Source organism: Tenrec ecaudatus, chromosome X (assembly GCF_050624435.1).
Source record: "Tenrec ecaudatus isolate mTenEca1 chromosome X, mTenEca1.hap1, whole genome shotgun sequence".
In the NCBI taxonomy this organism is placed as follows: domain Eukaryota; kingdom Metazoa; phylum Chordata; class Mammalia; order Afrosoricida; family Tenrecidae; genus Tenrec; species Tenrec ecaudatus.
This window is the reverse complement of record NC_134548.1, coordinates 127,446,832-127,471,448: the sequence shown is the minus strand read 5'-3', so window position 1 is coordinate 127,471,448 and position 24,617 is coordinate 127,446,832.

Here is a 24,617-nt window from a genome sequence, read left to right as displayed (position 1 = left end):
TCCCATGTCCCCCAGAACTGTCGTTCCTGTTGTTTTCTCCTCCAGATTGTTCATCCGGCCTATCTTATTTAGAAAGATCTGCGGAGATAATAATATGCACAAACACAAGACAGAGAAAAACCAAGTAACAATATACAACATACAACAATATAAAACAAAACAACAACAAACCAATGACAAAAAACCAAACACAACAAGAAAGAAAAGCTTGTAGTTAGTTAGTTCAAGGATTGTTTGTTGGCCTTTAGGAATGTTTTCCAGTCAAGTCTGTTGGGGCACCACACCTGGCCCCAAAATCCTCCTTCAGCATTCCCTGGGGACCACGCCACTCCATTCCCTTGCTGTTCTGTTGCAGATCAGTTGCAATTCCCACACTGTGTCTCTGGTGTTTTCCCCTGTAGGGCTGTGGATCAGTGAAGGGTGTCATTTCTCATAGTGGCGCAGGCCATGTGGTCCTCTCTGTGGACTGGCTTCTCTAATTGGGAACATCATCCTCATGGCCTGATCAGCCAGGATGTGCTCCACTCGCTCCTCCTCCCCCTTCATCTGCTCCCATGAGCTCTGATCAGATATGTCTCTCTCCTGGAGCTGCAGATTCAATGCCATCTTTTGAAATAAATTCTTCTGGGGGGAGGGGCAAGTGTCCACTTAGTTGTTGGGATTTGGGCCGGCCCTCCAGACCTCTCCCCTGATTCCCCACTCCATGCCGGCATGTTGCATTCACATCTTGGAGCACTAGGTTAAAGTCTGGTCTCTCTTTCCCTGTGGAGATATAAACAATACCCTCCCCTTGGGTGGGTTAGTGCCCTTTGCCCCCGCTACCCATTTCTTTATTATTATTATTATTATTATTATTATTATTATTATTATTTTCCTTTCCCCAACTCCTTTTTAGTTGTCTACAATGTGTATCCCTGTATTTGATCTTGTTCTTACCCTATTACCTGGTCCCCACCCCAGGAATGTTTGTATACAGTAGCTTTTTTCCCTATGCCCCCTTTGCATTTTTCTAAGCTTACCTCAACGGACTCGTGCTGTACTTGTCCTTTTTGCTTGGCTTAGTTCACTTAGCATGATTTCCTCCAGTTCTTTTCATGTAGCGATGTCCTTCATAAGCTCATCACTGCTTTTTAGCAATGCATATTACTGCATTGTATGTATATAGCACAGCTTTTTAATCCAATTGTCAGTTGATGGAAATTTGGGTGGTTTCCAACTCCTTGCAATTGTGAACTGTGCCGCTATGAACATTGGAGCACAGATATCTGGCCTTGGTTTCTTTCTTGCCTCTTCTGGGTATATGCCCAGTAGGGGGATTGCTGGGACATATGGTAACTCTATTTCCATCTGTTTTAGATATCGCCAGATTGATTTCCATAGTGGTCGTACATACTTACAGGTCCACCAGCAGTGGATGAGAGTTCCTGTCTCCCCACAGCACCCCCAACACTTGTTGCTGTCTGATTTTTTTAATTGGGCTACTTTGGGGGTGTTAGGTGGTACCTCATTGTTATTTTAATTTGTATTTCTCTTATGACTAAATATCAGGAACATTTTCTCATATGTTTGTTGGCCATTCCGATTTCGGCCCCTGTGAAACTTCTGTTCAAGTCTTTAGACCAACTCTCAAGTGGGAAATTAGTTTTTATCTTTTTGAAAGGTAACAGAGTATTGTAGATTTTTGTAATAAGGCCTTTGTCTGATGTGTCACTGCGAAAGATGTTTACCCAATCCGTGGACTCTCTTATTACTCTCTTGGTGAATTCTTTCTATGTACACAGGTGTTTGATCTTCAGTATATCCCATTTGTCAATTTGTGCCTCCTTTGTGTTTGTGTCCTTCCCTATTTCTGATAGCCTGTGTATGCCCTGTGCCAGAGTTCTCAAGTTTGTCTCAATTCTCTCATTGATGGCTCTAATAGTTTGGGGTTTAACTTCAAGGTCTGTGATCCACCTTGAGTTTATTCTTGTGCATGGAGTGAGATAAGGGTCTTGCTTCATTTTTCTTCAGGTAAATATCCATTTTCCAGCACTACGTGTTAAAGAGGGCATCTGCTTCCCATTGGATATGTTTGGGGCACTTATCAAAGATCAGTTGTCTGTATGCGATGATTTTATTTCTGGGTTTTCAGTTCTTTTCCATTGGTCTGAGTATCTGTTATTGTTATAACATGCAGTTTTGACAACTGTGGCTGTATCGTATGGGTCGTATGTATTAAAGTCAGGTAAAGCAAGCCCTCCTACTGTGTCCTTCTTCTTGAGGAGTTCACTGCTAGTTCTGGGCTTCTTCTCTCTCCACATAAAGTTGGTAATCAGGTTTTCCATTTTTTGAAGAAAGATGAGTGTAATTTTATCAGGATTGAATTAAACTTATATAGTGCCTTTGGCAGAACTACATCTTGACTATATTGAGTCTTCCAATCCACGAGCTTGGGATATTCTTCCATTGGTTGAGGTTGCTCTTGGTTTCTTGTAATAGTGTTCTGTGGTTTTCCCCATATAGATCTTTTGTTTTTATAGTCAGGTATATCCCTAGATATTTAAATTTGTGTTTGGCTTTTGTCAAGGGTACCACCTTTTGTATCTCCTCTTCTGTGGTTTTATCTGATGCGTATAACCGTCCGATGGACTTCTGTTTGTTGATCTTGTATCTTGCCACTCTGCCAAATTCCTCTATTGCTTCCAGTACTCCCCTTGTGGAACTTTTGGGATTTTCCATATATAAAATCATATCATCTGCAAATAACTATAGTTTCACCTCTTCCTTCTCCAGAAGAATACCTTTGATGTCTCTTCTTACCCTTATGCCTTATGTTAGCTAAACCTCCAGCATGATATTAAATAAGAGTGGGGCAAGAGGCATCCTTGTCTGGTCCCTTTTTCTGTGGGAATGTATTAGTCTTTTATCCATAGACTACCACATTGGCTGTTGATTTTTCATATGTAGCTTGTATTGTCTTGAGGGAATTTCCTTCTATTCCTATCTTCTCCAGTGTTTTAAACAGGAATTGGTGTTGGATGATGACGAATGATTTTTCTGCATCTATCGATATTATCTTGTGGTTTTTACAGTTTTTCGTGTCAATGTGATGAATATTCTTAATGAGCTTTCATATGTTGAACCATCCCTGCATCCCTGGTATGAATCCCACTTGGTCCTGGTGAATTATTTGTTTTATATACTTTTGTATTTTGTTGTCTAGTACTTTGTTAAGGATTTTTGCATCGATGTTCATTAGGGATCTTGGTCTGTAGTTATCAATTCTTGTGGGATCCTTGCCCAGTTTTTGGTATCAGGGTTATACTAGCTTCATAGAAGGAGTTCGGGAGTTTGCCATCTTTTTCTATCTTCTGGAAGAGTTTGTGTAGGATTGGAGTTATTCTTCCCTAAATGCTTGGTAGAATTCTCTAGTGAAGCCATTTGATCCAGGGGATATTTTTTTTGTCAGCAATCCCTTGATGACCTTGTCTATTTCTTCTATTGCTATGGGTCTGCTGAGATTCTTGACGTCCACTGAGGAAAGTCTAGGGAGGGACTTTTTCCCCAAGAATTTGTCCATGTCTTCCAAATTTTTAAATTCATTGAAGTACAATCCTTCATAGTACTATGTAATTATCCTTTTGATTTCATTAGGATCTGTTATAATGTCCCCTCTAATCCCTTATTCTTGCTATTGAAATTTGTTCCCTCCTTTCTTTGGTTAGGTTTCCAAGTGGTCTGTTAATTCTGTTTATCCTTTCAAAGAACCAACTTCTAGCAGCATAAATTTTTCCATAGTTTTCTTATTTTTCCACTCCTGAATCTCAGCCCTGAGTTTTATGATTTCTTTTATTTTGCTATTAGTAGGATTGTCTTGCTTACTCTGCTCTAGTTGTTGTAACTTTGTGCCAGCATATCAATCATGAGTCTCTCTTCCTTTCTCAGGTGTGCATGTATTGCTATGGAACCTCCTGTGATAACTGCCTTTGCTGTGTCCCATAAGTTTTGGTATGTCGTGTGCTCATTCTCATTGGTTTCTAGAAATTTCCTAATTTCATCTCTGATCTGTGCCAGTACGCACCCCTTTTGCAGTAGAGGGTTATTCATCCTCCAATTGTTTGCTCTTGTTTTCTTCGTCTTCCTTTTGTTCATTTCCAGCCTTATGGCACAGTGGTCAGAGTGAGAGGTCTGTATGATGTCAATGTGCTTCAATTTATGTAGATTCACATTATGCCCCAGCATGTGGTCTATCTTTGTATGTGTGCCATGTGAGCTCGAGAAGAAGGTGAATTTTGGGTATTTGGATGAAAAGCTCTGTAAACATCTATCAGGTCAAATTGTCTAATTGTGTTTAGATCTCTAGCCTCCTTATTGAGTTTCTTTTCCTGAGATCTATCTTTCTCAGAGCGTGGTCTATTGAAGTCACCCACTATAATTGTTGAGGCTGTGATTTATTTTTCATCTTTTGGAGTGTTTATTTGACGTTCAGCGGGTCTGTCATTTGGTGAATATATGTTTACGATGATTAGTGGTTCTTTTTCTACCATTCTCTTGAGCATTATACAGTGTTCCTCTTTATCTCTTTTTATGGTTTACACTTTGAGGTCAATTTCATCCGAGATTAGGATTGCAGCCCCTGGTTTTTTTGAATTGCTGTTTTCTTGATATGCCTTTCTCCAGCCTTTGATTCTCAGTCTATTTTTGTCTCTAGCCTTGAGATGTGTTACCCTGTAGGCAGCAGATTGATGGGTTATGTTTTCCAAGCCAGTGTGCTAGTCTCAGTCTTTTAAAGCCTGAGTTCAGCCCATTGATATTCAGGATTATAATCTCCATCTGTGAACTCTGTGATGTCATCTTCTAACTTTTGTTTTCAGTGTTTTCCTACTTTCCTTTCTCATTAGTGTGTTGTGCATGTGTATGTGTGTATCATTCTTGACTTCTTGCCATCATTAAGCCAGTGCAACCTTGGGGTCTGTTTTCTCTCTGTTGTCCTCTGGGTGAGGTTGTTTTATGTGACGGTCTCTTATTTTTGCTTGGTGAGTGTTGTTCTTCTGCCCATACTGGGTCAGCAAGGATCTTTTTAGGGCTGGGTTTCTTCTAACGTGTTCTTTGAATTTTTCCTTGTCTGGAAAGACTCTTACTTCTCCATCTATCTTGATCGATATTTTGGATGGGCAGAGTATTCTTGGGTTTGCATTGATTTCCTTCAGATTTTGGAATATGTTATTCCACTCTCTTCTTCATAGTTTTTGCTGATAGGTCTGAGCATATTCTTATTTGAGAACCTTTATGCATGATTGCTTGTTTTTCCCTATTTGCTCTCATGATTTTGTCCTTTTCCTCAAAGTTGGATAGTTTAGCTATTATGTTCCTTGGTAACTTCTTGGGATTTAGTCTAGCTGGGGTCTTTCAGCTTCCTGAATGGTTGCCTGGTTTTCATTCATTAAGCTGGGGAAGTTTTCCTCCAAGAATTCTCTCACTATTGTTGCAGATGACTTCTTTGTTGTGTCTTCCTCCGGGAAGCCAATAATTCTAATGTTGTTCCACTTCATAGCATCAGATATAACTCTTAAGTTTTCTTCAGCTTCTCTGATGATCGTGCTAGATTTTTGTTCACGTTTGTTAAACTCTGCTTGGCTGTGCTCCAAGTCACTGATGCGGTTCTCTGCTTCCTCCAGTCGATTCTCAAGGTCCATGTTTCTGCTACTGGTTTTTGTTATCTCCTCCCTAAGCTCCTGTATTTCCCTTTGGTGTATGGCCTTTTGCTCCTCTATCATTTTATCCTTTTTCTGTATTGTTTCCCTCATATCCTATATGACTCTAAGAAGCATTCTGAAAATTTCTTTCTGTGGCAGCTCAATGTCTGCTTCTTCTATGCATGTTGTTATGTTCAGGATATCTTCTGCCATTGCCTTTTTTTTCTCCTTTTTTTTGTTGAGGTCATTGGGGCTGATGGCTGTTTGCATTGCGATGTTTTAGAGCAGCCAAGTGCCATTTTCCAGGGATTTGAAGAGCACTGGTTCTCTCTGGGAGACTTGTAGGAATGAACTCCCTTTGAACTCCCTACAGCTAATTTCACTTTGGAATTAACCTACCACTTTATTCTCCTGTGGCTTCCCTCTCAGGGGAGTTCCCCAGAAAGCTGGTGGGTTGTCTGCTTTAGTGTTGCATAGGTTGGGCAGATATTCCTGCAGCAGCTTGGAATGTTGACGAGTGTTGGCTGAGCTTCCTTAGGCCTCCAGGCACACAGGTAGGAATTCCCCAATAAGAACTTGGGCAGAGTATCCACTATTGGATGTCAGCAGGGCTTTCCCCAGCCTTGAACTAGCTACACAGTGGAGCTCACCTAGTTGGGTGTGGTGCAGGTGTAAATTCCCTAGACTAAGGGGAGTGGTCTGGAGGTCAGCAGTGGAATGTGAGAGAACAGGAAAGAGACAAAGAGGCAGAAAAAAATTTAAAAGTAAGCCTGCTGAGCCTGTGCAGGGATTTAGAGAAGAGAGGGAAACAAAAACAACGCTGTAGGTGAGTCCGGATCCTCACCTGTGGAGCTGAAAGTGTTTAGTCCCTGCTCTGATGAGGCGGCTGTGGCAAGCTGTGGCTGTGTTGAGAAAAAGCCCCTGCGCAGAGATGGAACCAAAAGGAACAATGTACTGAACCCGGATTCCTGTCCATGGAGCTTCAAGTGTCCAGTCCCTGTTCCGAGGTGGGTGGTGGCAAACTGTGGCTGTGTTGAGACCAAGCCGCCCTACAGGCTCCAAATGGTCCTGGCTCCGACAGAGACAGTGGTGGGGCCAAGGTCAAGCCCCAGCCAGCCTCCACTGAGGTAAACCAAAAGCCCCCTGCCCCTCAAAACCCATCGTTCTGTGCATAGTTATCTTTATGATGCTCCTCCTGCCTCCCAGCAACGTTGAATTTCCCTCTTAGCAACTCTCCTGGGCTGAGTTTTGCGGACCCTCTGGTATGTGTCACTCTATCGCCATCTTCATGGGATGTGTTCTCAATGTTCAATTGCTCTTGTATATAAACCTCTTCCTTATACAAATATTAGTCTCCCTGGATTTGTTTCTCTAGTCATCCCAGACAAACACACTACCCTCAAAACCATTTAAGTGTTAAAAAATATATATATCCTGAAAGGTAGTTTATCATTCCATACAATTAATACTTAAATAGGAACAATAAAAGAGGTACACAAAACTAGATTATGCTATAAGAAATAATTTTAAAATATCAATGAAAATGTTAATTAATACTTGACCAAACAAACAATAAAACTGTTAAGTTATTTCCATATTGCTTCTTGATTGCTGATCCCATCTGCAATATTCTTCACTTTTATGCAATTTGTCCGTAACCATCTTTTCACTGTGAAGTAGGATTCCAATTCTTTATAGTAGGCTAATTTGACAAAGCCATTGGGTTTGATAGATTAGAAACAGAGGACTTCTCTTCTCAGAACATCTCTGAACAACTGCATTCTCCATCTACTGAACTTACAGTAATAGTCCTGACAATATTTTTAGCTTGTTGAACACTTTCAGGGATTGCATAATCCACTCATAATATCTTATGGGAATTTGGGGCACAACACAAAGCTCAAATGAATGACAGCGTGCCACCCACTGGTTGTGTGGCAGTTTCTTGTTTATGTACTATGTTTGTTTACTGAAGTGAAAAACACAAGGGAATAAAAATGTATTTCCTCAAAAGTGTAAAGAGTTTTATGAAATGAATAAATAGTACAAGCATAATCCCATTAAATTTTTAGTACCTCGGACAGAATGACCATTATTGCAGGCGATTAGAATACTCTTTTGCATAGGTGAATGATTAAAAAAGAGTAATAAATGTAAATTTATTGTTTTCATATTTGGCAGTTACCCTTCGAGAGAACCCTGATTAAAAGCACCATTCGCCAAACTCAACAAAAAACTAGGTATGGGTTCTGCCGAACAGGTCTGAACCATCTGAATCCTACCACTGCATATATGTATGTGAAATTTGGACATTGGATAAGGAAGATCGAAGAAAAAATGGATGCATTTTAACCATGTTGTTGGTGAAGAAAATTGAAAGCACCATGCACTACCAGGAAAACAAAGGGAATCTGTCTTGGAAGAAGCACAGCCAGAATATTCTGTAGCAGCAAGGATGGTGAGACATCATCCCGTGTACTTTGGACATGTTATCATGGGAGACTAGTCCCTAGATAAGGACGTCATATTTGGGAAAGTGGAAGGACAGCAAAAAGAGAAAGGTCCTCGACAAGATGGATTAACACAGTGGCTGCAACAATGGGCTCAGGCACAGGAACAATTCTGAGGATGGCTAGAGTTTACATAAAATGCACGGAATTTCAGTATACAATTTGACAAGACTTAAATAATACATACAGCATGTAAATATGACCCTAATTACAATATAGAACTTTTCCATCATGAAAGAAATTTCCCTTCTGCTTTTTCATAGTCAATTGCCTCCATCCCAGAGGCACCCATTATTTTGAGTTCAATCATTATACCATAGTTTTGCTCATTATAGAAATTTTAATATGTGAAATTATACACGTGAACTTTAAAAATGTTTGCTTTTTTTGAATAAACAGAAAGTTAGACAATTGGACATCTCTCACTGAGGGACCACAGGGAATAAATGAGCCAGTCAGGGTGCAGTATAGTACCGATGAAACACACAACTTTCCTCTAGTTCTTTGGTGCTCCCTTCTCCCAACTATCATGACCTCAATTCTCCCTTACAAATAGGATTAGACCAGAGCAGGCACACTGCTACAGAGAAGAGCCCAAAACACAGGGAATCCAGGATAAATAAGCCCCTCAGGACCAACAATGAGAGTAGAGGTACCAGGAGGATTAGGGGTGGTGGAGGGAGAAAAGGGGAATCGATCACAAGGATCAATCTACAACCCCGTCCCAGGGGGATGAACAACAAAAAAGTGGGTGAGGGGCGACAGACGACGATGTAAGATATGAAAACAATAATCACTTACTTATCAAGTGTTCATGAAGGAGAGCAGGCTGGGGAGGGAAAGGGAAGAAATGGTGAGCTGATATCAGGGGCTTAAGTGGGAAGAGAATGCTTTGAAAATGATGATGGCAGCATAAGTGCAAATGCGCTTGACACATGGATGAATGTATGGATTGTGATAAGAGATATAAGAGCCCCCAATAAAAGTATTTAATAAAAAAGAGAAAGTTATGAAGATTCCGTCTCATGTAATGCACTCTTTCTAGTTGAGTACTGTCCCATTGTATGGATACCCCAAAGAAACCCACTGGTGCTGGCTCTATTCTGCCTCCTAGCCACCCTCTGTGGTATTTCCAAGACAGTAAATCTTCACAGGTGCAGACAGCCACATCTTTCTTCCAAAGAGCTGCTGGTGGGTTCAGAATGCCAATACCTAACCCTTAATTGTACCAGCAGGACTCCTAATTTTGTGAATATATGCTATGTTTTTTTACTTCTTTGTATGCTAATGGATATTTGCATTATTTCTAATTTTTGCCAATATAAATACAGCTACTAAGAACATTTTTGCACACCTACAAATGAAAATAATTTTTACAACAGAGTGATTGTCATGTAGCCTTGAGAACCTTGCTACTCAGTAGTGCTATGTATACCAAGAGCATATGAAATTCTGAAAAGCTTCATTAAAAATGCAGCATTTTCCCCAGATCCTGGATGCTTCCTCCCCCCAACTACCATGATCTGAATTCTACCTTGCAGGATTGGATAGGGCAGAGGTTGTACACTGGTGCATATGGGAGGTGGAGGCACAGGGAATCCAGGGTGGACGATACCTTCAGGACCAGGGGTGTGAGGGGCGAGGCTGGGAGAGTGGAGGGTGAGTGGGTTGGAAAGGGGGAACTGATTACAAGGATCCACATGTGACCTCCTCCCAGGGAGACAGACGGCAGAGAAGGGGGGGAAGGGAGACTCTGGATAGGGCAAGATATGACAAAATAACAATCTATAAATTATCAAGGGCTCATGAGGGAGGGGGAGCGGGGAGGGAGGGGGAAAAAAGAGGACCTGATGCAAAGGGCTTAAGTGGAGAGCAAATGCTTTGAAAATGATGAGGGCAAAGAATGTACGGATGTGCTTTATACAATTGATGTATGTATATGTATGGATTGTGATAAGAGTTGTATGAGCCCCTAATAAAATGTTAAAAATAAAGAAAGAAAATGATTAGGTCAAAGAATATACAGATGTGCTTTATACAATTGATTGATGTATGTATATGTATGAATTGTGATGAGTTTTATGAGCCCCTAATAAAATGTTAAAAAAAAGAGTTGTATGAGCCCCTAATAAAATATTTTAAAAATTGCAGCATTTAAAACCTCCCTAGCACCATTATTGAAACCAAAGTGATGATCACAGTTTTCCAAGAGGCCCATGGAGTGCTGATGAACTTAAGTCTAGTTTTTATTTAAAGAACAATATAAGCTGGGTTTCACCTAATATGGAACCAGGTTTAACTCACTGTCTTGAGACTACTGCAGGTTAACTGAGTAGAACAGAAAAAGTTAGGCTGAAGAGACTAGAACTTACAAGGGCCAAGACACAGAGAAAGATCTTCTGGAGGGGCAAAGATTGAATGAGGACAATGGGGGCGAGGGGGGGAGCAAAGCTCATTCCAAAAAGATAGAAACATTATATTAGAATGTCTATGAATTTTTAAAGCATATTCAATGTTTACCACATATGAGTGCATATGCAAAAATGTTCTTGGAAAAAAAGAAATTTGAAGAGAATGGATTTTTTCCATGAATTTTTAAATGTCTTCTGTATATGCAGTCAGTTAGGCATGTAAATGATGCATAAAAATATAACATATAGAAAGACTTTTATGCGAATACCTTTAGGAGAGTGGTTACCTCTTAGAAGGAGCTAGTTATCTAATGCTGCATAACAGGGTACCCCCAAATTGAGTGATTCTAACCAGCAGCATTTAATAGCTTCTGTGGGCCAGGAATTGACACAAAAAACCTGGGTCCTCCCCTTCAAGGTCTCCCACAACTCTGGGAACACGGTATTAGCTGGGGGTGTTGCTTCATCTGAAGGTTATGGTGGGAAGGTTCTGCTTCCAAATTTACTCACATAGTTGTTGACAGGATTTAGATCCTTGAAGGCTGTTAGACTAAGACCTCGGTGCTTCACCAACTGTTGGCCTCCCTCAGTTCCTTGCTATGTAGGCCCCCCCTTACATTATACTCCAGGCAGCAGGCTTCATCAGAGTGAGCCACTGAGAGGGCCCAAAAGCATGCTCAAAATTCACTGCCATTGGGCTGATTCTGACTCATAGTGAGGTGGAAATGTTTCTGTGGGTTTCTGAGACTATAAACTTTTACAGAAGTAGATAGCGTCATATTTCTCCTGTGGAGGCACTGATGGTTTTGAACCACTGACCTTGCAGTTAGCAGCCCAACACATAACCCATGACACCACGAGAGAGCATGCTACTCACTGCCATCAAGTCAATGCCGACTCATAGTGACTCTATAGCACAGGATAGAACTGCCCTGGTGAGGTTCCAAGACAGTAAGTCTTGTAGGGATGTAGAAAGTCACATCTTTCTCCTGAGGAGCGGCTGGTGTGTTTGAACTGCCGACCTATGGATCAAAGCCTAACACTCTGGAAATTAGTTTTTTGTGATATAATTTAAAATGTGACATCCTATCAAAACTAAACAAAAACGAAAAGTAAACTCATGGCCATGGAGTCAATTCTGACTCAGGACAGAGAAGAACTACCCCCTGGGGTGAAACTTTATGGGAGCAGAAAGTCTCATCTGTATCCTGACCTCCCACCCCATCACGTCTGCTACAGTCTATTCATTAGAAGTGAGTCACGAGATCCCCACCCCCCTCCCCACTCAAAAGAAGGGGCTTACACTAGGCAACGAATGACAGAAGGCAGGTGTCTTACTTTTCTGCTGCTGTTGTTAGGTGCTGTCAAGTCAGCAACTCTCTGCGCAACACAACGAAACACTTCGTCGTCCTCAAAATTGTTCCAGCCACTGTATCAGTCCATCTTGGTGAGTGTCTTCCTCTTCGTCGCTGCCCTTCTTTACCAAGCAGGATGGCCATTTCCAGGGATTTATTTTCTCCTAATCATTTCTACTAATAATTTATTTTCTCTTAATAATAAAATAATATTTTCTCCCAAGTAAGTGAAACAGTCTCATGATCCTCACTTCTAAGGAGTTATCTGGAAGTTGCTGTTTGGAATTGTTCTTAGTCTCGATATTGGAAATATTACAGAAACGATAGGAGCTGGTGTTGGTTGAAGTGCTATTTTCTAAACCTTTAAAACCTTTCAGGTAATATTGGAAGCCCCAGATGGCATTACCAGTATCCTGAAAGGGTGTTAATCCTACACATCCTCAGATTGCAGATTTTCATCTGAATATTGATGAGAGCTTATGAGTATTCTGGAACGCCGGCAAGGTTAAGCGTTTGGCTGCTCAGCATGAGGTCAGCGATTCAAACCCACCAGCCACTCTGTGGGAGAAAGAGGGCTCTGTCTGCTCCTGTTCGGGTTTGCAGTGTCTTAAACACTATTGAGCATGTCTACAGGCCCTCTAGGACTTGGAATCAACTTGAAGGCAGTGGTTTTCTGTTTGTTTGTTTGTTTTTAAATAACTGCTCTACTCGTGATCATGCAGCTGATTACAATATATAACTTTAGCCCCCAAATGTTGTTGGCCTTTGTGGTGGAGATGAAGATGGCAGTGGTGTGCTCATTCTCTACAATTCCTGGTGGTATTTTGCTCATGTCTCAAATATTAATTGTACATTTTGAGTAGAAAATTCAATTTGACTAACAAATTCTGAACCAAAGCCCAATATAACACGCGGTCCTATTTACCACTGCAACAATCCTGCCTTTCTTAAGAGAGTCTGTGGTTCCATTACAAGGCTCTTTTTAAGAACTAATATGGGAGCCTCATCTTCCTCTGGCATGCAAGAGAAATGCTTCCCTACCCACCTTCACATCCAATTGCCTCTTGGGTCCAGAAACCCAGAGCATGACATGTGTGAAGGGTGGCAAGTTCACGCTGGTTCTCTTTGCAAGTACTACAGTTCCGTAAAATAGAACAGAACAGAAATGGAAAAGATGAGCAGAACAGAAATGGAAAAGAACAGAAATGGAAAAGAAATGATGAGCAGAGAACACACACACACACACACACAATATTTTCTGCATCTAGCATGCCCAGGTAAATAATGTGTGAACACATATAATGGATGCATTGGGGGCTGGGCAGCTTGCAAACAACAACTGTAAAGCACATCCGTTATTTGCAGGAAAATACTTACCGGAAGCCCATTTTCTTCACAGAGTGAAATCTTTACAGAATTCATAAAGGAGACCTTTAAACAGACTCCTAATGGGTTTTAAAGTTCTTCTTAAAAGTTCACAGAAATAGGATTTACCAAATGTTCAAAAATAATTATGATGAATCACAATCATGAAGAAACAGTTTTCTGTCTTTATTACAGTTATTTTTAAAGTGTTTCTTCGTGAATCATACAAAATAACTGATTGCAACATAAATTGTCATCTTCATAACTATTTTGGAGAGAGGGAGATTCTAACTTTAAAAAAGGCAATTCACATTTTAGTTGAAAATGTCTTTTTCTACATAGTAAAAGAAATATTACAGTAATGAAAGAAATAATATACTCCCCAAATACCATTGCCATCATTAATAAAGAATAAATTCCCATCACCAACGTTTGTTGTTGGTTGGTGCCATTGAGTCAATTCCCACGGAATGTACAACTCTATTTACAACAGAATGAGACACCTCCTGGGTTTGTGCCAACCTCATTATTATTCTTATATTGGAACCCCATTGTGACAGCCACTGTGTCAATCTATCTTGTTGAGGGCCTCTTTTTTGATACCCCTCTACTTTACCAAGCATGATCAGTTCCAAAACATAGCCCCATGTACCCCAAGTACAACAGAACACAACCCTGCCAGTAATGCACCATCCTCACAATGTGTTAGAGAGTATTGTGACGACCACTGTGTCAGTTTGTATGGTTGAAAGTCTTCCTCTTTTTTTCTCACCCTTTACCAAGTATGATGTGCCTTTTCCAAGGACTGACTCCTTTTGATAAATGCCCAAAGTCTATGAGACAAGTTGGGTTATCCTATCTGCTAATGCTATAGCATTCTGGCTATATTTCTTTCAAGACAGTTTAATTTGTTCTTCTGGAAGTTCATGGTAGATCCAGTATTCTTCAACCCCATATTTAAAATGCATCCGTTCTTCTTTGGTCTTCCTTATTCATTGCCCAACTTTCACATACATCTTAGAAAATTGAAATTATTATGTATTCTTAGTTATTGTAAAAATGATGTATGGAAGCAGTGTCTGACCTCCTCTGATTTCACAAGGCAGAGAGAGATTCAAAATCAACATCAGCCCAAGGCCAATTCCTATGACATGGAGGTCAAATATGTCTCCACCCTCCAATCTTCTTACCAAATTGTAACACCAGCCTTCCCTCCCATGGCATTTTCTTCGTCTCTTTGGGGCTCCATAATCTGGTGCAATGAGCATATAGATTTCATAGATAACATCTATGGTTATGAAGTTTATGGAGAATTTAAGAGGTTATAAATAAGGATCAGAAATGCTCAGGATATAGTTCTTAGGTCAAGAAAGCCTCTTCTCACCCATGCCTGAAAGCTCATCTCTCTCTGGATCTTGAATTCCTGGACACGCAGCTCTCCAGTCTCTGCTCTGCTCGGATAACTGTTACAACGCTCTTCTAATTCTGCCAATAAATTTCCCAAAGGCACTCCACTCCACCAGTAAGCCTTGCTCAGCTCTAGTTACAAGGGTTGGTAAACCTAGTTCGCCAGGCCAATGCTTGGGAACCACTCTAGTGGGACAGACAGCAAGCCTCCTGCCTGAAATCACTCAGTTTTCTTCTCTGTGGACCAAAGCCCACCACTGTGACTCACTAACTCTGCTGTCACTGCTTCTGTGCTACTACTAGTCAGTCACCATTTCTCACTCTCTCATGCTGTCTACGGTGTCAAAGCTGTTTCCTGCATCGAGGATGTTTGGCCCAGGGATGGCGAGTTCCAAGGACATACTCCACCATTGGCTCTTATTTCTTAATGGTAGTGAGATGGCCTCTGATAGGGATCATTTTAAACCCAGTGGGATGGCATAATTGACCACTCCCTATCCTAGAGGTCCGTATATCTTATTTGCATAGTCCCACCCCAATGATGCGTTAATTACACTATTAGCTTAGTCACAATGTACCTTACTTACATGATTAGCCAGAAATCCAATCTCCTTGATAGGCCACAGATGTATCAAATTTGCTTAGTCCTACCCAGGCATTGGTGGGAATGGCTGGCTATAGGTAGACATGCCTCACTAAGTTATTCCCTTCAGCTCAGTTATCTAGTGCAGCTATAATAGAAATAGAATAAAAAGGTGTCTTCAAAAAAAGAAACTTATTCTTTCACAGATTAGAAGACTAGATGGCCAAATGCAAAGCACCAGTTTTAGGAGAATGTTTTCTTTCCCTGTAGACTTTGGGGGATGGGCTTTGTCTCCTTTCAAAATTGATGGGCCCTATATCCCTGGAATATCTTGGCATAAATCTTTTCCTGAGTCTAGGAGGTTCTCAGAGAAGAGACCCCAAGTCCAAAGTATGATACATTCCTAGCTTTTCTTTCTTGGTGGTACTAAAATATCTTCTTCCGACCTCTCTCTCTTTTTACCCTCATGAAGAGATCACTGAAGATATGGGTGCTATAGCAAAGTGTGGTAATGAAAATAGACGGTACCTGGCTATCAGAAAGAGCATCTTGAGGCTTAACGAGTTGTCTTAAAAGAAGCAGCCATGGAAGTGAGGCATCAACTAAGTCCACATGAAAGAAGCACACCAGCCTGTGTGATCCAAGGATTATAAATAATAGAACACAAATACAAAGGAGAGAACAGTATCAGAGCTTCAATTGTGGACATCTGATTTTCAAAAGGCCCAAATCTATTTGCAGGGTCCCCAGATGGATTAAGTCTCAGGTGAATCCCCTGCGACCCTAGTCCAAGGATTTAAATAGCCTTGCCATCAGACATAGAGCATTGCAAAGCTTAGCATACATGATGTTCTATTGATGTTGGTGTTAGGTGCCATTGAATCCCATAGTGACCCATAGTGACCCTTTGCATGCAGAAAGAAACACTGCCCAGTCCTGTGCCATCCTCACGATTATTACAATTACTCCTATGCCTGAGTCCAATGTTGCAGCCACTGTGCCAACCAATCTCACTGAGGGCCATCCATTTTTTTTTCTGCCTTTCCACATTACTAGGCATGATGTCCTTCTCCAGGGTACTGGTCTCTCCTGACAACATATTCAAAGTATGTAAGATGAAGTTTTACCTTCTTTGCCTCTAAGGGGCACTCTGGCTATATATACTTCTTCCAACACAGATTTGGATGATGCAATTAGGTTAAAATGTAACATCTTATCATTTGATCTTCCTCTTTACCCATTTTAAACTTGTTTCAGTTTTTAATAGTTTCTGCTTTCTTTTCTAAATTGAGGTTTTTCTCTGTTTTGTTTTTTAATTGTTGTGAGGTTGTTTGATTGTTTCTTGTTTGTGTTTTGTATGATTTTCTGTATATGAAATCCTGGATAGGTGAATCTATAGAGACAGTAACTGGATTAATAACTACCTATGTACATGGCAGGGGAGGTTGCAGGGGGAGTTAACAACAATGACCATGAGGAAGAAAATAATGTTCTAAAAGCAATTGGGGAGATGATTACATAACTCTTCTAAATATAATTGAACTATCACAGCGTATGATATGTGAACTATATACCAGCAAAACTACTTTTTAAGCTGATGAAGGCCACAACCCAGGGAAATTCACATTGCATCAGAATAGGGCTGTGTACTGAGTACGGGTGTTACATCTCGCTCTTGCCCTCTTACAACTGACTGGCTGATCACATCATGGAGGCGACTGCATCATTACATAACTTAGAAATTACAACATTATATAACTGCCAAATCCTGGAGAATCGTGGCTCAATCAAGTTGACACATATTTTAAAGGGACAAATTTCAATCCGTGACACATTGGTTAGGGATGCCTTAGTCCTCAAAATAATATCTTTTAAAAAATATTACTTTAAAGATGTCTCTGTAGCATTTGTCCAATGTAATATGATGCTTTATTTCATGACTACTGCTTCCATGGACATTGAGTGTGAATCTAAGTAAAGTGAAATCCCTGACAATTTCCATATTTTCTCCATTTATTATGACGTTGCCTATTGGTCCAGTTCTGAGGATGTTTGCTTTTTTGATGTAGCGATATAATCCATACTGGTTTACCAGTCCTTAAAACTCAAATAAATGCTGGAATCACACAAAGCTGAAATGAACAAACAAACAAATAAACCCCTAAACCTTACTGCCAATGCAAGTCGGTTCTGATTCACAGCAACCTTATAAGACAGGGGAGAATTTCCCTTGTGGGTTTCCGGGACTGTAAATCTTCAAGGGAGTAGAAAGCCTTGCCTTTCTCCCTCAGAGGACTAGGTGATTTTGAACCGACCTTGCAGTAAGCAGGCAAATTTGTAACCATTACACCACCAGGGCTCTGTTAATCTTTTTTTTCCTTTCTTAAGATCATTTTATTGGGGGCCTTATAACAATCCATACACCAATTGTATCAATCCTGTTTGTACATATATTGCCATCATTATGTTCTAAACATTTACATTCTATTTGAACCCTTGGTACTGGCTTCTCTTTTTATTCTCTCTCCCCTATACTCCCACTCTTATGATCCCTTGATAAACTGTAAATTATCATTATTTTTAATTTCATATCTTGCACTGACCACTGTCTCCCTTCCCCCGAGGTTACTTCCCCCCTCCTCTACCCACCTTCCAACAACTTCCTGGTATCACTACTCCCATTTCTGTTTCTGAGGGGTTTTATCTGACTTGAATTTCATGTGTCCTGATCTCTTATCTGTGCCTGTGCACATGCTCTGGTCTAGCCCGCAGTGAAAGGCAAGACTGGGGTCATGCTAGTGGGGATAAGGAAGCCTCAAGGAACCAGGGGAATATTGTGTGTTTCATCGGTGCTATACTGTGTGCTGGTTGACTCATACCTTCCTTGCGCCCCTTCTGTGAGAGAATATCCCATTGTCTACAGATGGGTTTTGGATCTCTGCTCCGATCTCCCTCATTCTCAACAGTATATTTTAGTTAGTTTGTTTGTTTGGGGTCTTCTGATGTTTGTTACTTGCTCCTGTCGACATCTTATAATCTCATAGGCTAGTGTGCTTCTTCCATGTGGGCCTGTTGCTTCTGTGCTAAATGGCCACTTGTTTAACTTCTTTAAGACCCCAGATGCTATATCTTCAATAGGCAGGCACCATCAGCTTTCTTCACCACATTTGCTTATGTGATCTTATCAGGAAGGTGAACTTCAGTGATCTTATCAGGAAGGTGAGCTTCACAGGATGCCAGGTTGTTAGAAAAAAGTGTTCTAGCATTGAGGGAGGGCTTGAAAAGAGGCCCAAAATCCATCCACTTCCTCAATATATTGCCATAATTATATGTACATAGGCCAATGCCTCTAATTCTATGAATTAATATATTTACAAAACTGGACACCTATGTTTATACCTCTCCCCATAGCTTTGTTTCCTATATCTGTCCTCTGTTTCCTTTTACCTTCCTCCTTTCCCACCATCACACTTGCCTTCCTCTGCCTCTTAGTTACTCCTCTCAACTAGATTGCTGTTGCTCCAACAGTCCAGGATCTCTATGTCCTACTTGTTGCTGATTTTCATTCCCTAGTTGTTTCTCTGTCTATGGCACTGCTTGCTCACTGCTCTCCTCCCCGACCTCCTGCCCCTCTAAGTCCATCCAGAAACTTTGGTCTTATTGCTTTCTTCTCGGGCTATCTGATAGAGGTCAGCAAACCAACAATAATGTAGACAATACATAAAACAAAAAATGAATAAAAGAGAATAGAAAAATATATTAAAAACTAACTAGCAACCCCCCCCCCCAAAAAAAAGCATAGATAATTCCAGGACTGTCGGTTGACCTTTATGATTATCACTGGTCCTGGGGGTTCTCAGAACTGCCCTTCCTAACCTGAAGTCTGTTTGGGGGCTTCTCAGGGCCTTTGTGGATTTGCTTTTCTCCTGTTGCTGATCTGTTATGTTCCCTTCTTGGTTCACTTTGCTGTGGGGATTCACACAGGACTCACTCCCTGCCTTTTGTCCCCAGTATTGTCCTCTGTTGTGGTATGCTCCAGCAAGGGGGCATCATATCTTGAGCTGTTGTCCTCCCTACAGTCCTCTCGGTGCCTTAGCAGCTCCATGCAGGGATGTCATCCTTAGGGCTTCGTGTGCCTGTATGAGCTCTAGAACCCCACACTCTCTTTTTCCTTCTTGATTTGATTCCATGTGGGCTTGGCAGGCCGGCCCCTCTCCTCAACCTGTAGGTTTAATATTGTCCTCTGTAGCACACACTTCTGGGGTGGGGGGCACTTTAACTCTGACTGGGGCCGGCCCTGGGGCCTACTCTGCTCATGGTTTGCTCCACGTGGTTACGTTACCCTCAAGGTCTGGTGCACCATGGTGGGGTCTGCATGCACACTGTAAATTCTGTGGAGACATAACCAGTACTATACCTCTGAGTGGGTTAATGCCCTGCTCCCCAGTGCAATCATCTCCCCTTCCTTTTTTCCCCTTTTCTCCCTCCTGCTTCCCCCCTTCCCACCCTGTCCTCTTCTTTATGTTGGAATGATATGTACATGCTTGGGTTTGGCTTGCCCCCCACGTGACTGTCTGTCCCTCCACCTGCATAGTGTGAGATAAGTGGCTTTTCTTCTATACCTATGGTGCTGATTATACTTACTTCAGTGGACTCACGTTGCACTTGTCCTTTTGTGATTGGCTAACTTCATTTACTATAATTTCCTCCAACTCTTCACATGAGGGGACGTGCTTCAAGTGATCATCAGTGATTTTTAGGGATACGTAGTACTCCACTGTGTGTATATGCCAGAGTTTTCTAATCCACTCATGTACTGATGGAAATTTAGGTTGTTTCCAATTTTTTGCGATTATTAATTGCATCACAATAAACATTGGCATGTAGATGCCTGCTCATGGTCTATTTCCTACCTCTTCTGGGTATATATCCTTGTAGAGGGATAGCTTGGTCATAAGGTAGCTCAATTTCCATTTGCTTTCAGTATTTCCAGATTGCTTTCCACAGATCCTTTGAACATTATATAGTGCCCGTACTCGTTTCTTGTTATGCTTTGCACCTTGAGGTCAATTTTGTTGGGGATTAGGATAGCAAATTCTGCTTTTTTAAAGTTGCAATTTCCCTTGTATATTTTCTGCCAGACTTTTATTCTTACTCTATTTTTGTATGCAAGCTTACGATGCGGCTCTTGCAGGCAACAGATTGGTGGATTGTTTTCTAAGCCAATGTGCTAACCTTTTTGTCTTTTAATGCGCGAGTTGAGTCAGTTGACATTCAGAGTTATTATCGGCATCTGTGTATTCATTGCTGTCATCTCGTCACTTTTGTTTGAGTGTTCTCCTGTCTCCATTCAGATCAGTGTGCTCTGTTTGTGTGTGGGGCTTCCTTTTTACCTTCTTTTCCTTGTGAGGCCATGTTATCTTGGTAATTGTTATTGGCACATTGGCTTCTGGGTGGAACTGAACTATATGGTCTCCTACTTGTGCTTGGTGGATGTTGGTGTTCTGATGATAGTGAGTTGGCAAGGATTTTGCACCGGTTTGGGCATCTTATAGCGTTTTCTTTGACTTTTTCCTTGTCCTGGAAGACTCTTAACTCACTGTCTAGCTTAATAGATCATTTGGCAGGATAGAGGATTCTTGGATTGACAGATTTTTTTTTTCCTCAGCTTTCGGAAGATGTTACTCCATTCTCTCCTCTTCTTCATGGTATCTGCTGATAGGTCTGAGCATATTCTTACCTGGGCACCATTGTGTGTGACAACCTTTTTTTCTCTTGTTCTTAAAATTTTCTCTTTTTCCTTGAATTTGGGTAATTTAACTATATGTGTCTTGGTAAGTTCTTCCTGGAGTTTACTCTATGTGGTGTCTTCTTTGCTTCCTGTATGAGTATCTGATTCTCATTCATTAAGGTGGGGAAATTGCTTCCAGGAATTCCCTTGCTAATTTAGCTGTTGACTACTTTGTTGTGTCTTGTTTGGTAGATCAATTATTCAAATATTGTTCCTCTTCATAGCATCTGCCATTGACCTCAGGTTTTCTTTCACCTCTTGGATTATCCTATTTGATTGTCTTTCCTATTTGTTGAAGTCTGCCTGAATGTCCTTGATTCCATGACTCTTCTAGTCTGTTGGTGAGGTCCGTGATCATGTTTTGCTTCTGTTACCTCACTTATTAGTTCTTGTATTTCTTTTGGTGCATGGACTTCATCCCCTCTACCGTGAATGTCTTCTCCTCTATCATTGCATCCTCATTCTGCATTGCTTCTCTCTTATCCTGTATTACTTTAGGCAGCATTCTGAAGATTTCTTTTTGTGGCCAGAGTCTGATTCTTCTATGAGTGTTATTAGGTTTATGACTTCCTTTGCTGTTGCATTTTGTTTTTCTTGTTTCCTTTTTGAGGGTATTGAAATATGTTGCTGTTTGTGTGTCATTTGAGAATTGGACATCATGTTTCTGATGACCAAAGGGCCCTGAACTCTTTCTCTTTGTGACTGGTAAGAGTGTTTTTGAGGACTACCTGTGGCCTACTATGGTGGTGGGTCAGATGCTATGTAGGCAGTGTGCTTCGGTGACTCAGTGGCCACCGGCAGTGGGTAGCCTCGGAGTCTGGGTTGAAGCAGGCAACTGTAGGTTTGCCACTGGCCGTATTGGGGTAAGACTGCAGCACAAATAAGGGACTAGTCTACACTGTCTGGCCACAATTTTCAGCCTTTTAAAGACTGTGGTAGAGCCAGTTTTTGGTTTGGGCTGTAGCTATCAGAACATGTTAGCTTTTCCCATTTTTGTTATGTTAAAGTCCTAGCCTGTGCTCTGGAGATTAGAGTTGTTATGTTAATATTATGTTAAAGGACAGAGTTCTGGTGGTTTACATTCAAAGTCACACAAAGGACCACAGCCTGGAATTGAGAGCATTTTGGTTGTTTGTCTTAAAAATATATTTCCTCCTTTTAATAATGGGCTTGTTGGGTGCCCTGGTATCAGGGTTATGCCACACAGTCTTCCATGGAAGGGGACCTGATTAGTGGAGTGGGTTCAGAACTGACTGGAACTGAATTTACCCCTGGATACACTCCTGTGTCACTCCCATCACTATGCTGAACAGCCTGCCAGTTGTGTTCTGGGGAACTTTGTTTTGTCACAGGTAAATATCATAGTAGCGCTTGAATTGCTGCAAATTATTATCTAATTATCTATAGTTACCCAATCTGATAGGAGTGGAGCTGAGGAGAGGGGATAGGGGGTGGCCAATGTAGTCACTTTATTCCTTGACTTCAAGAGCAGGGAGGATAGCAGAGGGGAACTCTGGTGTGAGGTCTTATGGCTAGTTTTCAGAGGATCTCTGTGAACTTGGGATTATAACCACTTTTAGACAACGGCCTGGGGAAATCACTGCTCGCTGCAGGTCTTGCATTTTGCATGCAGGAAGGGATAGAGGGTGCTGTCCTATTGGACCTTACAAGGGTTTAGTGGAGCCTGTGGACAGATTCGGTGAGTTAAGAGCATTTCAGTGAGTTCTTAAGTTGCTTGGTGGGTGAAAAGCACAGGGGTCTGAACCAGACCCTACTACACTGAATCTATTTTTAACCACTCAGCCTCCCAGTATTGGCCTCCTTACCTCTGAATTGTTTGGTCTAGAAACAGAAGCTCTGCGTGGATTATTCTATCTGGGTGCCATACTGACTCCCATTCTTATAGGGGAAGGAAAAGGTTTAGGTGGTAGGTATGTATTGTTCAACGTGAGTGGACAGAGTGATTCCATATGATGAGATATGGTATGAAGTGCTATACCCTCACTTTATGCTGAGGAAAACATTGGAAAACTCTTCGTTTATCCTCATTCTTTAATTGGCCATGCCGTAACATGCTTGACTTGTTATAGTGAGCAAGATAGAGGACACATAAGCAGAAAACTTACATGAGGATTAGAAGTATCTGGCAAGGGATGCTACCTGGAAAGTACTTACCCTGCTGGTAAGTAGTGAAAGGACTTTGGTGAAATGATTCAGTGGTGACATGACTTTGGGCAGGTAGGAAAACGGAGCACCCATCAGCAAAGGGCATTAAACACAAACTTGACTTCCTTCACAAGTATGTCTAGAGCTGGGTCCAGTGAGCTCAAAGAATAAGTGACAAGAGATACTAGGAGGGTGTAAAATTCACTGCCATACCCTTCTGCTTTCCATCTGTTTATTCTTTTAGCATGTGGAATGTTTAAAGAGAGAGACCAGGTGGCACAATGGCTAAACACAAGACTGCTTACAACAAGCTTAGTGATCTGAGCCCACCAGTCACTCCACAAGAGAACGATGCAGTAATCTGCTTCCATAAAAACCTTGGAAACCATATGGCAGCTCTACTTTCTCATGTGACACTTTGAGTGGGAATTGACTTGACAACAAGTTTAGGTATATACGAGGGAGCTTCAAAAAGGTCATGGAAAAGTTCTATCTTTTAGTTCCATTTTCCCACAAGCTTTTTGAGGCTCTTTAATATTATCTCAATATAGAATAAAATGTCAGATAGTAATAAGTATTAAGAAGTGCTGCTGATGCAGTGATTAAATGCTGAAATGAAAGGTTGGTGGTTTTCACCCACCAGCTCATTTGCTCTTCATAAGAAAGATGGGCAGTCTCCTTTCCAGTCTTCCAAGAAACGAGGTAGAGAGAAACCATATATCACCCCCTTTATATGCACATCTAGGATTTCAGGTAGCATAGTGGTTATGCTTTGGGCTGCTAACCACAAGTTCAATGGTTCAAAACCAGCAGCCAGCGCCGAGGAAGACAGATGGGGATTTCTATTCTAGTAAAGAATGACAGTCTTAGAAACTCACAGGGGCAGTTATATTCAGTCATACAGGGTCGCTATGAGTCCACATCAACTCCATGGCAGTGAGTTTGGTTTGGATTTTGTTTGTTTTCATGTTTAATTTAAAACCACTTTTACAGAGGAGACTATACCATAGCTGAGGTAAGTTGTTCAAGATGAGGAGAGAGGGATAAGATCATTCGTACAACATTTAATTCAGATCAAGATGGGGGTGGGGTATGTATATTGGGGAAGGTGCTTATATTTCTATTGGTGAGTAAGGTAGGTGGGGCAATCTTCCATCAGGGAATAAACCCAAGAACCCAAGGGGAAAATATACCTGGTACTATGTTCCTAAATACACACGTTTGAACTAGTTTCTATCCAGTCTTTGGTGAGCCAGATCATGTGCTATAGACTATAGGGACTTTAAACCCTCTTGAGATTCCCCATATCCTTCATAGGCCACACTAGAAGGGTTAAATGTGAAAACCCCACCAA